At 52.1% G+C, this 16,717-nt stretch overlaps 1 pseudogene; it reads right to left on the bottom strand.

Annotated features, from left to right (window-relative positions):
• Positions 1–273: 273 nt before the first annotated feature.
• On the bottom strand, positions 274–389 carry LOC111729524 (annotated as a pseudogene).
• Positions 390–16,717: the final 16,328 nt, after the last annotated feature.

The raw sequence follows: 16,717 nt of genomic DNA, 5'->3' as shown, positions 1-16,717 counted from the left end.
CTTTTATGAGCATGGGAACAGCGGGCATTATTTGAAGTCTGAAAACTGCTGAACTAAGGCCTGCGGACGTGTTGTTTTACCTTCTTCCTGCAGTGGATTAGCCCCAGAATGAAAACGAACCCCGAGGGGAATGTAGTTGGTGCCAAGATGCAGAGAATGCAAGGCTGTCCTTTCAGACTGGTGAGCGTTGTTCGAGCAGAGTAGGTCATCAGAACCAATGGGTCTAGACTCTTGCGAGAGTTACAGGTTTTTATTTATTTATTTTATTTTGTATGCCTGCAGCACCTGGTCTTCCTAGGTGGTCTCCCATTCAAGTACCAACCAGGCCCAACCCTGCTTAGCTTCCGAGCTCAGACATGGGGCTTGTTCAGGGTGGCGTGGCCGCAGACAAGCGTTGTAGGTTTTTAAACAACAGTGTAAACGGAAACCATGATGGTGATGTGGAGTATTGTACTTGTCTGCTACTCATATTCTAAAAAATTCGCTGCAATTTTAATGTTTCGCTTACCTCATGACTTCACATAATATTCCCCCGGAACCAATAAACTCTGACCTAACTGTTGTGTGGATGCCCCACAGTGAAACTCGGATCCCTGGAGCCGGTGAGTCAGGAAATCACTGATTCATACGTGCGATGCTTGAAAAATGAGAGGACGGAATGATCTGTCGAAAGGAAAATGTGGCTCCTGGAACCGATGTGTCCGGTCACCTAGACCTTTCCATAGCCTCTGCGCCGGTGACCAGACGAGCGAGGGCTGGCCAGGTCCCCTCCAGTCGCGTGCTGTGCCCACGCCTGCAGCCAGTGTGGACGGGGGGGAGGGGCTGGAAACCCCGGGCGGCGCCCTCCGCTCTTCGGGCTTGTGCTCTATGAGCAAAGGGGGAAGGGTGGCCGCCCCGCGACCAAGATGGGCCCCTAACTCCTAGATGAGGATTTTCGCCCGAACGCGGTATCCGGCGTCCAGGGCTCGCGGGCCTCGCTCGTGTGCCCGCTGCCTGGACGGAGGCTGTGAGGCCAACGCTCTTCCAGGTACACTTGACCTCTGGGAGTTTCAGCCCCAAGGCGGCAAGGCCCGCAGAGAGGGGGCCGTGGGATTCTGTGACGGTGGCAGAGCCAGATGAGGGTGATACGGGGTTGCCAGGGGCCTGGTCACAAGTCCTGTCCCACTCACAGACAGACACAGAAGACATGCGACAGTCGGCCCTGAGGTTAGGGCCCAAGGCGCAAGCTCCACCCCCGCCCGCCTCCTCGGGGCAGAACTGGCTCTGCTTGTACGCAGAGGGCGGCGATGTCCCCCGCCTGGGGCTCCTTCAGTCCCTCTGAGGCTAGGACTTGTGGCCATGTCTGCTCCGGGGTGGACAGATCTGGGGTTGGCGCTGGGCGTGCACCGGGTCCTCCCGCGCCCTGGCCTGTCACCGTCCCCGGCTCAGCTTCCTGCCTGCGCGTCCCGGACTCCAGCGAGCAGCCCCAGAGTCCGCTCTGTGTCCAGGGTGAGTCCCGCCACCAATTAGATGCTTTTAAAAATCACATCTTTTAACCTAAAATCACTGAGCAAAAAGGGATCTATTCAAGGGATGATTCATTGTCAGGACTTCAGGGGTGACGTAAGCTGCCTGCTAATCAGTTCTTTTGGTGAGCATTCAAAAGGCGCAGAGGATATCATTAAGATCCATTAACTCAGTAAGCACTTACTGAGTGCTTGTTTTAAAATCATACGCAAAATGGTAAACAAGACTGACTCAGAGTTTACAACCGGGCAGGACAAGTGGCCAGGCCACTTCAGGGCCATGTGGGGAGGTGAGCTGGGAGGGGACGGCAAGGAAGGCGGCTGCTACCAGGGCTCCTGATGGCGCCCAGGAGGCTCAGGGGAGGCCTCCTGGGAACAGCTGGGCCGACCCGTGAGCAGGGGTCGGCCAGCTAGGAATGGGCGCAGAGGCAAGTGGGGCACTTGGGAAGAGTTTGTGCGAACGCGAGGCGCGGCGGTCAGCGGCCAGGCACTGGGGGCAACCTTGCTCTTTCAGGGGTCCACGGGGGCAGGGGGTGAGGCTGAAGAGTGGCAGGAAGACCCTGCCCGCAGCTGCCATATCCACACTTCCCCCAGCGCCAAAGTGGTGGCCGGTCAGATGTGCCACCTCCGGAGCTCACCTGGCTTTATCAAGGAGGCAAACTGGAGAAGGGGCAGGCTGAAGGCCGGGACCCCAGAAGCCAGGCAGGTAGAATGGCAGCAGTCTGTAAACTCGGGTGACGTGGGAACCTGTGGGGAAATGTGCCGGGAGAACCCTGGCCGAGGAGCCCGAGACTGGGGATGAGTCATTTCCTATTGAGATGTGACCCTGCGGCATGGCTGGGGGCCCAGGGGACGCTCGCGACCAAAGGGCGCGTGGCCTGAAAAGGGTCGAATGCCGAAGTGAAATGGCTGGTGGCCTGAGAAGGAAGAATCATGAGCTCGGGTGCGAGACAGACCCGGGTGCAAGTCTGACCTCCACCGGTTCTGCTGGGCGACCAACAGAAGATGACAGGATGTGACACGGGAGGACACTCAGCGCTCCACAGGTAGCACGCTGTGCCAATAAAATCACGTCTGCCATCAACGTTCTTGGTGAAAGACAAAGGAGCCATGTCGCTTGCTAAGAGGCACGGACGCCTGACCCAGGCCCGTGTGTCCTGTGCGTGGAGCTTGAAATCACACCCGAGCCCGAGAGTTCTCTCGGTGCGGTTGCCTTCTATCCGGGACACGCTCTGTGCCGGGCACTTTGGAGACAGTGTCCCGTTAATCCGGGAGCAACGCTGGGGTCAGTGTTAAGCCAGCCGTCTTCACAGTACTGAAGCCGAACTGTCACAAAGCTTCTGCGACTTGACCGATGTCACGCGGCTAGTCAGTGGAAACACCCGTATTTATACCCAGGTTTGACAGACCGTAATGCCTAGGCGACTTCTACATGAATCCCATATATAAATGATCCGTGATTCTAACTCTATGTGCGTTCTGTTGGCGAGGGATGTTTTGGTTTTGATTTTGTGTTTTTTCGTTTATTGCATGGCTTACAATGTAAAACGAAAAAATAACTGATATGATTCTAAATAAGAGCGGTATAAGAAGGACGACTGTGAGAAGTCTGACTCCTGTCACCACCCCCGTCACCACCCCTGTCACCGCCCCGTCAGGAATGCTGGGCCCATCTGTTTCACAGGAGCCTGGTGAGATCCGGTCCACAGAACGACTCCGAGGGAATAAAGCCTGACGCATCATACAGACGTCAGTCAGTCTCGCATCTCACACTTGTAGAAAGAATCCTTTTAAGGGCGGTCCCTTGGTGTCGCTACCGACAGGGGAACGTCCGCGTTGGACGTGGCATCTTGCTAATGTAACTGGTGGGAAAGTCAAATGGATTTGGTCCTTTGCAGTTTGTCTCACTATAGGGCGATTGCTCAGAGCAGAAACCTGTGTCTTGTGAACGTCTCGATTTTGCCATTCTCTGCTCTTGTCGGAGTGAGACTCGAGGTGGTGACCCCCATCTTTATTTTAAAGAACCATGTCAGGGTCCATTTGTTTGGTGACGTCGATTCCACGGTTAAGAAATCTTCATACAGCTTTCTCACGAGAGCAGGCCCCCTCCACCGGGCAGCCTCCGGGCCTTGCCGGGGAGTCGGGCAGTGGTGGGCACGGGTCTTTGAAGGGGCATGGATGGAGGCGGGGGGGGAGGCGTAGGTGACCTGGGGGTGGACAGAAAGGAGCGTGAGGGCAGTGAGAAGCAGCCCTGCTCTGAAGTATCTCATTATGCGAAAACTCTGCATATGGGGAACTTTGTCATTTAAAAGAACTGTTGTTTTAGTTCATGTGTCATTCACATCAATCTCGTTGACACCAAAATGTTTTACATTTTCCCAAACCTTCCTGAAGTGCATATGATAGCATTTGCTGGAGAAGGCGGTCCCGCAGAGCCTCGCGTTTGGGTAATGTCCTGATGATCCGCTGAGGTCCCGCCATGCGAAAATGGTCCCAGCCAGCGGGTCGGTCACGCTTACGCTGGTATCTGTGCTCTCGTCCACGTGGCTAATGTCCACTGCACTCTCTAAGGGCTTTCTAAAAAGCGCTGACCAAAAAATGGGGAAACAAAAGAACAAATCCAAATATAATTTATGGTTTGGTTGAAAAAAAAATGGCTGTTTCTTTCTACCACATGTACATGATCTCTCTGTTTTAGAAATCGCTCTGCTCCGCCCTCTTTATATGTGATTTTAAATGTTGTCACTGCAAGAATTCAGCTCTCGCTACGATGTTTACAAACCCAGGAAGCCAGACAGCGGGGCGTGGCCACGCATCGTGTTGCGGTGCACTCTGCAGGCTTCAGCATCCCTCCAGCCTTACTGGGTGTCCGGCTGAGGCTCTGCTTTCTCCCCAGCCGGCCCGCCCCCAGGCCCGGTCTCGGGGGGCACCATCCCTGGGTGGGCGTCACTCACAGAGCGAGCTGCTCCTGCGAGCTCGGGCCCCCCGCCCAGCGGGAGGGCGGCACCCGCTCTGGTGGAGAAGCTTTCTGCCAAGATGCGCGGCGCGTTTTCCCCAAAAAGGCGTGGGCTCCGCCCTGACCGGGGTGGAGAACAGGCAGGCTCTTCTAATTTAGTTTGCTATGATAGTTAATGGTCACGCCCGACCTTGTCGTGTTTAGCATTGGCATTTGCAGCTGAAACGTGGCCTTGGGGAAGGCGGGCTAGCTGAGCACACTCAGGCGGCCACTGGGCGGAGGATGCACTTGGCGGCCTTTTCATGGGACTTGTCCACAAACACGGGCCATCGTTCTGGTCGGTTTCACCGTGCTGTCTTTCCCTGAGGTTCCCAAACTCCAGATTAACGCGTATCATCGAATCGAATCAGCTACCATGAGAGTTAGAAGCAGAATTGTTTTCTGTGTTCTCACATGTGCCGATGACTTAAGACGCCCATCAAACTAAACCTTTGACGAAGTAATTGGCGCTCCTGGAGCTTTCCAAGGTACTCACGGTCCACAAAGAGCAAAAGTAATAGTCCCACGGGGCTATTTCTTAGCCTATTTCTTACCTTTAGTAAAAAAAAAAAAAAAAATAGTTTAAAAAAATCGTAGATCCATAATTAAGGTGACCTATCTTTGATGGCCACATAGTAACTTACCAGAAGTCAGGTCAACATGGGCCACCCCCTTCCTGGTTTCTATGAGTTTTTAAGTTTCTACGTCATTGACTCCACCGGGTTCAGTGTTTTGCCAGAGACTGATACCATGACAGGATCGATATTTAAGGGAGATGAAAATGATCCAACAGCACGTAGAATTTCCGTGCCATTTGAACATCAGAGAAGTTCTGCCAAAATTCAGACTTCATTTACTCGTTGGACCCGTTTAAGCTTTGAACGTGGCCTTTGGGAAAACATGGCTGTAGCAGTGTCCCCAGGCAGGTTCTCGAAGGTGCTCAGTCCGGCGCCGCCGGGATACTCGGTGCCGCGGTCGCGGGGCCCCGGGCGTGTGTGCGCGTGCGCGTTCCGGCGTTTGTCGATAGGCCCGTATGTGGCTTTTCCTTGCGACGCCTGTTGCGTGGGCTGTTTCCTAGGAGTCTGTTGGCGATGCCTCACCTGAAAATCTTCGGTGCTTCTCAGTCACGTCTGCTTTGTCTGCGCTGCACCCTTCCTCCTGTGGTCTGAGGTCTGTGCCCTGCTCTGGGCACCGGGGCGTGGATTGGTAGTGGGCCGAGGGCTGCTGAGCACTGGGCATCGGAGCAAGAGGTGAGCAGCGGGCAGGCCATGTAGCTAGCGCAGCTGCATCTGTGTCTGCAGCCGCCCCCAGCGCCAGCATCACCGCCTCAGCTCCCCCTCGGATCATCAGGCGTTAGATTCTCATAGGCGTGCTGGTCCCTGGGGCCACAAAGGTTGGGGGCCGCTGTTTTAGAAAATTTACCCCGCGAGCTGCTATCTATACATCTCTAGTCCTCCCCTCCCGTCACCCACGCATCCATCCAGGGCTTTGGTGTGTCTGCGCTGTCAGGGGCTGTGCTGAATGGCAGATGATGCCTCCTGGTCCATGCGGACCGCTCTCCGCCCAACTTTTACATTCACAGGGGACGGGGAGCCAGACAGGCAAATGGGCGATTTTAACACAAATGCTAAAATGGGGAAGTTTTAGGTGTCTACAGGAGCACATCAGAGGGGCACCTACCCAGACCTGACGGTGAGGGCACAGGGTGCTGGAAACAGTGACGTAGCAGCTCGCGTCCGCCCGGGTCCAGCCCGTGGCTGTCAGGGATCTTCCTGTTCCCGGCTGATGGTACAGAAGGCATTTAGACCACTTTAGTAGATGGGTGGGAAATCAGCAAGTCAAACACTGAGTCAGGGACAACTTAGAGGGATTTCATCGCGGCCATACGAAATAGGTTTCCCAGAGTGGCGGCCGCTCTTCTCGGAGCCACCATAACTCGTTCGATGACAACCGTCGATTTCAGAACAATTCAACTGATGCCCATCAATACAAATAGACATATCATCCCGGTTTAGGGTCTCCTTGAAATTCCCCAAGCCTCATGTGTCCTCCAGCAGCTCTGTTAGGGCAGGTCGCGGGGTGGCGGCAGATGCCTTCACGAAACTGACCCGTTCCATCCGCAATTGCTGTGACTCTGCGAAGGCCACGCATTTTGTAAGGTGCTGCAGCTCAGAGCTGCTTCTGGGCAAATGACAAGTGTTATTAAATAACTCCTTAGAAATGCACGTCCTCGGCCACACCCCAGATCTGGATGGGAAGCTCTGGGATGTAGCACTGTTTTTTCAGAGATCCTCAAGATAATCTGAACCACTGCTTTAAGGAAACACACACACATACACACACACACACACTTTCCAAAACAATTACTCATGTTAGCATGGATACCTAAAAAGTATAATTTTGAAACTTTCTTTTAAAATTGTTTCTATTTCAATGGCCATATGGACCTAAATGTTAAACGACTCACTTTTCATTCCTCTTTGTGTAGGAAACGTTGCCATTCTCGATTTGCAAACTGATTTAATGATAAAGACTCCGATATCTATCTCCCGGGCGTGATGGGCGAGGTCAGCTAACACCTTGGCGGGCTCTGTGAGTGCAGGAGGCATATGTGAAAAGGGGGTTTGCAGGCCGCTGTGTTCCCCACTTCTGCGGAAAGCCCCTTATGCATGCTCTCTGGGGCTTTTACATGTAGTTTACAAAGCAATTTGAGAGTCTTCAGAATTATAGGTTCCACAGTAACGTAAAGATATTAGCACATAAAAGCATTTTCTTCCAGCTGCCCACCCTAAAGTATATAGGAGGAAACAGACGCATTTAGGAAGAAGGCAGTGCGTATTTTGGAAAGGAAACATTTGTGTATACTTGTGTTACATAGTGGTAGACCTTTTCTAAGTGTCCTTTATCTAAAACTTGGCAGATGATGACTCAAGTTCAAGGTCAAGTCATGTTAATAAGACGCTATTTTCTTTTTCTTTTTTTCTCATTGTACTTGAAAGGTATCTATCTCCAGGGAAATCAGCTCAGATTGTAGCTGGAAGTTTGCCTTCTGGTGAAGCGGAGGAAGAATAATTTTTCAGTTTGTTTGCTCAGTGGGGGTTGCTGCAGCTGAACTGCAATGCTTTTTGCTGTTTTGGCAGCAACTCACTTAAATTTTAGAACTTGCAAAATGTTCCATGAGGCCGTAAGTCTCTCTTTACTATGTTACTACCAAAACCTTCGAGAAGAAATTTCACGATGCAGTTCTATTTCCCTTCTCCCGGTCAGAGGTTATATTTTTTAGGGGAAAACCCAGTAAACAAAACCCGCCATTGCTTTTGTTTCTATCCCAGTACTTAATGGTGAGCCCGACAGTACCTGATAGCACCCAACAGCACCCACTGTGGGTACCCGCCAGCACCCGCCATGGGTACCCGCCAGTACCCGCCATGGGTACCCAGCGTTGCCCCTGGTGACCAAAAGAGAGAGGCTGTCCCAGAGGTGCCCTTCCCAACCTTTCCCGCTGCGTCCTGACCTGGACACGTGGAATCTGTGGCCTTGTGTCCTAAGAGGAAAGCGAAAGGGGCTGAGCCGGGTGGAAATGCCACTTTCTAGGTCAAAAGCAGTTGAAGATCAGCCTCTGCACAGGCCAGACTTCGCCGCATGTGTTTTCTGGCTGTGAGGAGGGGCAGCCTTGCACGGGGGAGGCTGGGAAGTGCCCCATGGCACTCCTATGCCGGCAGCCTTGGGAGCCCTGCCTTGCTCTGCTGGGAGGGGGCTTCTGTCAGGAGGGGGAGGAGCCCCACAGCCTCCAAGAGCCGGGGGAGGTAGGAGCTGCCTCTGAACCAGACTTCCCCTCCCCAAATGGCCGTTTCCATCCCACGTTCTTCTCTAGGCTTGGTAGGAAGTGGGGAGAAGGTTCTTCATGACTTTTCCGCGTCAGCGTCGATGTCCCAGTTTTTTGCTGCTCGTACCTAAGCTGCTCTAGCGTAAAGAACGTCAAGGTAAGGCTCAAGTTGTCTGGGTTCAAACTGAGATTCTCTGCCTAAATTAGCACTTAAATAGAGCTAAACCTCCTCACCCCCGCCCCCGCCCCCCCCATAGGGCTACCTGCCCGGTGCGGCTGTTCCAAAGATAAATTAAGATGACCGATAAGACAGTCCCTTCTGCCGGACACCCCAGGTCACAGTGACCTGAACTGACCACATGCCGCGTATCTAAAATGTCTTCCATGTGTAAGAGGTCAGCAGAACACCCTGAGGACAACTCGGGGTCTCCCAATGGATCGTGTCAATGGACTGTTTTCCTAGATGGCGTCTCACATTCTCACGGCATAATGCGCTCCTTTACATAAAAGAACCTGGGCGCATCCAACTGACTGCTGTAAATCTCTGTCTAGGAGGAAACAGGCCACATCCTTGTGGATGGCGGTTGATTTGCGGGCCGTTGCTGGAAGAGAATTTCCGCCACGTGTGAAAAAGAATGTGCATGTTAATTTATCATTCAGAGGGGATTTTTTTTTTTTTTTCCTTTTTGGAAGAGCTAATGTACAAAAACTGTTAGTACAAAGAGAGAGAGACAGGGAGAAGCTGAGTGTGGGTGGGTGAGGGTTGCGATCTAGCCGGGAGAGTGTTTTTCTGCACGAGGCGTAAGCGACGCTGCGGGGGGCTGGGCTTGGCACCAACCGCGTGGCGTCGGAGCAAGCTCCTCCTACGAGGCCCGGAGAACGGGAGGCAGGAAGCGGGGACAACTTTGAACCACTTTTTCAGAATCGAAATGAGAAGGTTATGAGCATCTGAGCTTTCGCAGTCTAGTTCGAATTTAAAAAGGAAATCCCCAAATGTTATTGCTTCTTAAGAGATGATATAGGGTGTTCTCCCCCCCCAGAAACACAAAAGAGAAAAGTCTGGATACAAAGACGGTGGCTGGACCACGTGAGGGGTCAGAGGGCCTTATGTTAGGGTTCTCAGGGGGACAGAAACGGAATCAGCAGGGGGAGGGGAAGGGAGAGAGAGGGGCTGAAAGTCTGCAGACTTAAAGGGATATAAAAGATGAAAGATGCTTCATTGAGCAAACGGTTGAGCACCATGGCCTAGCCAAATTGACACACAAAATGAACTGTCACCGGAAGGAAGGAAGTTGATAATTTAAGGTAGATTTTGTACTTTTTCTTTGAAAGTTGTTATCAGAACAGTTGCATTTCTTGGAATTGAATGGGCTCGTCCTGCTGGAGATGGCCTTTGGGGTCCCCAGCCATCTTCGGGGCTCTTTGAAGGTCTTCTATTCCCTCCCGAGGTGACAGGCCTATTCTGACACGCAGGACGGGAAGGACAAACGTGGATTGCCTCTCTGTCCACCTCACAGCACCCCACCCTTCTAGATCAACCCAGGAAAAAATCTGCGTGACATGTGGATTCGTTTAAAGGGAAGTCAGATGGTGCGGGTCCGGCAGTGTTCCCCCTCCTCATGACGAAGGAAAACCCGGGTCAGCGGCATCAGCAGCTCCCAGGCGCCCACGGCATGACCACTCTGGCTCGCGACCTGTCACCCCGCTCCTGCGTCGTCCGCCCCAGGCCCGCCGCCCTCCCTGCGCCTCCCTGGAGAGCTGCACAGGCTGTCCTCCTGGGTCTTCACTCGGGCTGTCCCCTCGCCTGCAGCACTGTCCCCATGCGCCCGCAGGCTCACTCTCACCTCGGTCAAGTCTGGGCTCCGGTGCCAGCTGCGCACCGTGCCCTGCCCCCACCCTCCGCTTTTGGCCAGCGCACTTACCGCGCCTGCGCAGCCCGTAACCGGCTCACCTGTGCCTCTATCTGCTTTGTAGTCTAGGTTCTGGGCCACGAGCCTCACACGGGCCCGGGCTCCATCTGTCTGGTTTGCGCACGCACCCCGAGTGTCCACGGTCACTCGTGGCGCAGCAAGAACATTCGCGGCCCGATTCACATTTGCTGAACGAAAGCCCGAGCACGAGCGGTTTCTGAGCGTGGCGCTGGCAGTCGGGCGCCCCGAGGTCCCTCGCTCGCCATTTCTAGATTGTTCTCACTGGCCCCTGAGGGGATTTAGGAAGAGGAAGGAGGTTTCCGTTTGCAGATCTCTGGGGGCGTCCCCACCGCTGGGCACCGCTGAGAGCATTTGCACATCTGATTTAAAAAATGACCTTATTTTAACTAAATAGAGAATGCAAATCCTACAAGAACATTTCGAATAAGATATTTTAAAGGTTTCTTTTCCCTTCGCAGAACACAGAATACAAGTGGAGAATGGTACACTTTGCTCGTGGAAATGCCCCTGCTCTTGGACACGTGCGCGAGTTAAGCATCGTTTACAACTTGCCGCCTTTGGTCACATTTGATTTACACGTCCCAAGCATGAAATGTGAAGTTTTATGGCTCGGTCATTTTGCATCCTACATGTCCCCCAAAACAAAAACAAGCAAACAAAACGGATACTTAAATCTCAGGCTTTCAAAAGCGTATAAAGAGTTGCCTGTTGGCAGAATAGCAAATTTACATTTAAAATTTAGCCATATTTTTAGGACAGACACAAGCATATAGAAAACCATTGATTTTTCTAATATCGAATTATCTCGATCTCTTCACCTGTCTTCTCGTCGCTAAGATGACTTACTTTAAAAACTCAGGCTGGAAAACTTGGAGATTTTTTTCCCAAGAAGCAATGGTGCCGGCTGGGGTGGGCTGGCGCGTGTGGTGGGCGCGTCTGTCTGGGCGGAGAAGGCGGGGCCCGGGAGAGGGGGGCGGGGCCTGGGAGAGGAGGGCGGGGCCCGGGAGAGGAGGGCGGGGCCTAAGAGGGGGTGAGAAAGGGGCGCTCAGAACGAAACTCGTTTCTCGGCTCTGAGAGCTGGGGGTGGGAGGCGCCACACAACAGGCGGAAGGTCCCTCGGAGAAAGCTGGCGCTGCAAGTCCCTTAGACGAGTCAGTGTGAGCTGTCTCATCCGGAAGCCCCGATGGAAAGAGCAGGCCCCAGTTCCCGGCGTTCGGCCTGGGCCAGCCGTCGGCCTAACGCTGTCTCTGCATGTTCCCTCTGAAAATAAAATAATAGTCCCCACAGTTATGTCCAAAATGTCTCGCCCTAGGGCTGCTAGAGTGTGGCAGAGCTAGGCTGCAAAACGAGGTCTGTCCTGGCTCCAGAGACCGATTTTCATTTACTCATTTGTTCGTTTGTAATATTTCTAGCTATCGAGTGCTTACTCCAAACCAGGCACCGCGCTAGGCATTTTGACACACATGATATTCTGTCATGCTCACAGCAACATGAGGAGGTGAATCTTGTTATCGTTCCCACTTTAAAGATAGAAATCGCAGCTCAGAGAGGTTCCGTATTTCACCCAGGGACACACAGCGGGGAGGAGGCACAAGCACCATCTGAACCCGGGAGTCTGTATCCAGAAGAAAGACGAGCGTCCGCTCCCGCATGAGTCTGCCAACTCAGGCTCTCTCCCAGGCGCTGGCCTTTAGGAAGGTCAAGTGCATACACGGATGCAAAGAACACTCCTTAATTAAAATTTAAAATTAGACTGCATTCACGGCCCAGTGGAGCCATGGTCCATGGTCCACGGCCACGCCACCATGAACAAGCCTGATGTCTGATCTTGGAAGCTAAGCAGGGTCGGGCCGGGTTAGTACTTGGTTGGGAGACCACCTAGGAAGACCAGGTGCTGTAGGTATAAATAGAAAGATGGAAAAAAATTTTAAATTAGAGATTTCTCAGGCCACGTTCTTTTACTATAATCCAAAACAATACCATAATAATATGGCCGAACACATTTTTCACAGTATGGAGGTTGATAAGCACAATTCTACGTAACTTCTGCATCAAAAAAGATTAAAACCGAAATTAGGAACCGTCCAGAAAAGTGTGAAAAGGAGAACAGTTTATTTTGAAGACTCTGGGATCCCCAAACGCTCCCTCCACTCAGGGAAAATGCGTGGACGGAAATGCCTTCAGCACGAAAGAAGAATGACTAAAGAGAAAGTCGCGTGCACGCCCTCACACGTCAAAACACGGACGGAAGATGAAAGTGCAAAGAATTTGCGAGCAGCCGAACCTCACACGCACAACGTAAGAAAGCAAGAGCAAGCACACGGACTGATTTTTTCAAACCCGGGGTGGCCGAGGAGGCCCGTGTTGGGGATGGGGGCCTCCAGGCCGCTGCAACTCCTGCCCTTTGGAGAACCAGGTTTCAACCGTTTTCTTTCCAAAACAAAGAAGTTGCATTGGTCTAATGAAGCCAAACTTGCTACCGAGAGCAAGCAAACCATCAGAAATTCTTAACCGCGAGGCTCTCATTTCGGAAGAGTCCGCATCCAGAGGGGTGACAGTCCTCTGACGGGCGATGCCGACTCTCGTAAGTCACACTCTACGTGCACTGGGGGACCGTCACACTAACAGGAACCTGGATGACGTTCACTAGTTACAGCGTACACGCCCTTCCCGCCTTCCATCCCGGTCGTCTGCTGAAAAGTTTGAATTTTCACTGGTTGTATTTTCATCGTAGTTATGCTGTGCCTGGTGACTGCTTACTCAACAACAAAAAAGCCCCTAAAAACCAGAGTTTTTAGTTTCTCTTTAAATTCTTCGTCCTCCAAAACTCATGTGTCGCCAGTGCTTTGGGCTTTTTTGGCGGGAGGCTTTGATGACAGCGATATGACTTGCTCCGATTGGTTTTGGCTCTTATTTCAAAACCTCACAAAAAATACTCATTTTGGATTTTGCTGTCATTACAAAACTTTCCGTTTGCATTCTGTGATTGTGAAACTATCCTTTTACGTTTTTCCTTTTCCACTTAGATTGGCCCCACCAGCCGACTGCCCGTACCAGTCCCTCCCCCACCCCGCCTCCCACCACAGTGTCGGCCCGGCACCCAGGAAGTGCGATTGTAACTCTTTTACCCCGCAGTGTTTTCCAGGAAAGTGTGAATTTTGTGAACCAAACCAACGATTTGGAAAGTTTAAAAAATTCATGAATTATATTTTCTTCAGAGTTTTACTGAGCTCGGTGACTCCTAGGTGAGTTCGCCTGGAAATGACCGCGATGGGACACCTCCAGAGGTCGGTTCCAGTTGTCGCCGCTAGGAGCAGTGTGGGCCAGTGCAGCTGCGTCGCCCTTTGGATGGGGTGGGCGGGGCAGGGGGCGGGGCGTACTTTTACATTGAAGGAAGCCTGGCGCCTCCAGGGGGCGGCAGCCGATGCTGGGGGTTGTGGGAAAAAGCTTTGGCCAAAAGACATTGCTTTACGCCAATGACCGGTGAGATATAGATGAGTAATGCATACCTTTATGCGGTTGATCAGTTTCTAATAAACTTTGTGGAAATTTTTTAAAAGTAGAATCAGGTTCTAAATGTAGGAATCAGAGGACATTTTAGGGATGCCCGGCTCTACCTCATGTTAATCTCTCTTCTGAAAACTCACTGACATGGAACTTCTTTAAATCAAAGTTCAAAGAGTAAAGCCGGACGTCACCTGTACTTTACGGTTACTTAGGAAATAATGTTTGACTGAACACGGATGGATTTTCGGAGCATATATACTGACCCAGCTAGAAAACAGGCCCGTTTAGCGTGTTTAGAGCTTGCTTTTATACGGGAAGAGCATTTGAACTGAGCCCTCGCTAAAACAATCTCGCCTTAGCAAACGCAGAATCCTGGGAACACGGTATGTTAACAGCTCGCCCTAGAGAATAAAGCATGACACCCGTCTCCGGGGAGACCGAAAGCCCTCATTGGCCTTCATTGCTGCTTTTCGTTGGATTTATAATCCACGTGTGCAGTATCTACAAAGTGGGCCCACATTCTAGACTTTTGTGTCCGAGCTCCCTCGGAGGGCTGCGATGAGCGCTTCTGACGGTGAATTCACTGAGTCTTCTGAGTGCAGTTCTGACAAACGCATTCACAGAGGGAGATGCAAAGCGGGCCACTTACGGTGGCGGAAAGCGTGTTTCTCTTCCCCTCCTGGGGTGACCCAGCCCACGAGTGGCTGTAAATGGCGCGTGTGTAAGTTGCGGAGGTGGACGGGGCAGAGGCCCCGGGCGGTATTTACGCTCTTCAGGGCTCCTACCTGCGCTCTGATCACTCTGCGGTAGAGAGCTTATTGTGTCCCTAAAAGACAACGTTGCCAGGCTTACCAGTCTCAGGGACAGAGGGTGAGGAGGATTTAATCTAAATCATTAACAGAAGACGGTTTTACCTTAGCCTGTCATCGGATGGTATTCCCCCAAATAAGTAGACTTTGGGAATTTATAGCAAGGATGGTTTACTCTTTATTCTTCAAAAAATAATGAATTCCTCTCTTCGGCAGTGTGGCCTAATCTGAAAGCTGGATCAGATAACCGTAGGCTGTGGGTATACACATTGTCACTTGTTAAGACCGTGGCAGTTAGCCAGAAACCAGTGGGGTGGAATCTACAGGAACACCTTGCAGCTGTCAGGAAATATGACTGACGTCTCCTTCAGATGTTGGGACTCCGCTGGAATTCACCTCAAGGGCCCTGTGCCACTGTGGCTTCTAGGGTTGTTTGCATACGTGAATCCACATTCTCGCTTCTCACCGAGAGCGTGCACAAAGTGGCGTTTGGGGTCTTCTAAGACCCCAGGAATCATAAGCGCTCTCTACCGCCTCTAGCCGGAGCAAGCTTCCCACAAACGATGCTTCCTCCTCCGTATCTCCAGGAATCAGGAAAAGGCAATCACAGGAAACATTTAGGTTTAAATTAGATCATGATTTATCTGTCCATTATGTAAGGTTATTAGATAAAAGTCACAGTCATTGTAACTCCGTTTTAATTGTTCGATTCTGCAATCAATCAGGAGGGTCTCTCAGAATGCACGTGGTAGCGTCCCTTAACTTTTGTCATCAGACGGGTCGATCTGAGTTCATGGCGTCCCATTATGTTTCCCAGCAAGCCCGAGCTGTGGCCTTTATGCCGTGGACAGGGAAAGAGCTGATGGCAGCCATGAAGTGACCGCCTTCAAGCCACCCTTTGTTTCCTGGATTTTACTCAGACGCGCGTCCTTTTGGTGACTCCTGGGAAGGACTGTATTCAGAGTCCATCTGTCTACCCACCGTGAAGCACAGGTCCTCGGACCAAGGACGGGGGGCCCACGCTCAGATCCCCTGGAGCGGGGCAGACGAGCTCTGCACAGAGCACGCAGCTTCTCGCCCGTCTGTGGCCTTCTCGCGCTGGCTTTCCGCGAGCCACCCGCTTGGCAGTGTTGTTTTTGCTGGCTCCCTGCCTGGTGGCGCAGCTTGAGCAAATGCAGATGTTCCCTCTCTGCCCAGTTCAACTGTGAATATATAGACTTGGACTGGGGCCGGCTGGGTCCTGTAAAAAATGACCAATGTGACATGGTGAGAAAATCCAACCAATTCTTTATGCCACTTAGCTTCGGTATGTCCGTCTGTAAAGCCGGCATTGGCCTTGATCGCTGTGACTCTCAGTGCTCAGCAGACCAACATCTCGGAGGCAGAAAGTAGAACGCGGTTCACTGCGGAGCTTTTCAATCAGGAGACTACGTTTCGCTTTTTAGTATATTTTTTCAAGTAGGGTCGATACACCAAATAATTGTTTTTATTGCTGCTGGCCATGATGGTGGGTGATCTGAGCAGGGCGAGGGTCCTTGCGTCGGATCGCCGTGAAACCTGTGGGCACAGTGCTGGCTGATGTACTAGGAGCACAAGACGCCTGGATGGAGATTTCTGGAAACTTCCAGTGGAAATTTCTACCAGAATGGAATGCTGGAGGGAGAGCGGGGGGAAAGTAAAGTTTCGGGCACATGAGTGGATCACAGGAATCGGACAGGAGACGTGGAGTCGGTGCAGAGACGAGTGTGAATTCGGGTCCCCCGGTGCTGGCCGGTACCTAGGCCCACGGCTGCTCGCTCCCGGCCAGGAAACCACATCGAGCGGCTGCCTGCGGGCCAGAGCGGAGCGGACAGCCACGCCGAGGCAGACGAGCTCCATGGGGAGGAAGCCCGCTTCTCCTGCCCCTGCCTTCGTGGATGACTACGGTCTGACTTAGCGCAGCACGTAAACATCAAGTTATTAAATCTGATGTCCGAACGAAACAAAACGAATGTGTCCAGAGATCATGGAAGATACACTGTCTAATTCCTCCTTCCTTCAGCTACGGCTCTGAGAGATGCTGGCAGACTTCTCTGGCTCTCTGTCAAGTCATGCACATGACAAGTGGGGCTGCAAAAACAAGGCTGCTTATCTGTTGGCTTCTG

Source organism: Pteropus vampyrus, unplaced genomic scaffold (genome assembly GCF_000151845.1).
Source record: "Pteropus vampyrus isolate Shadow unplaced genomic scaffold, Pvam_2.0 Scaffold266, whole genome shotgun sequence".
NCBI lineage: Eukaryota > Metazoa > Chordata > Mammalia > Chiroptera > Pteropodidae > Pteropus > Pteropus vampyrus.
This window is presented reverse-complemented; position numbering and strand designations above follow the sequence as displayed.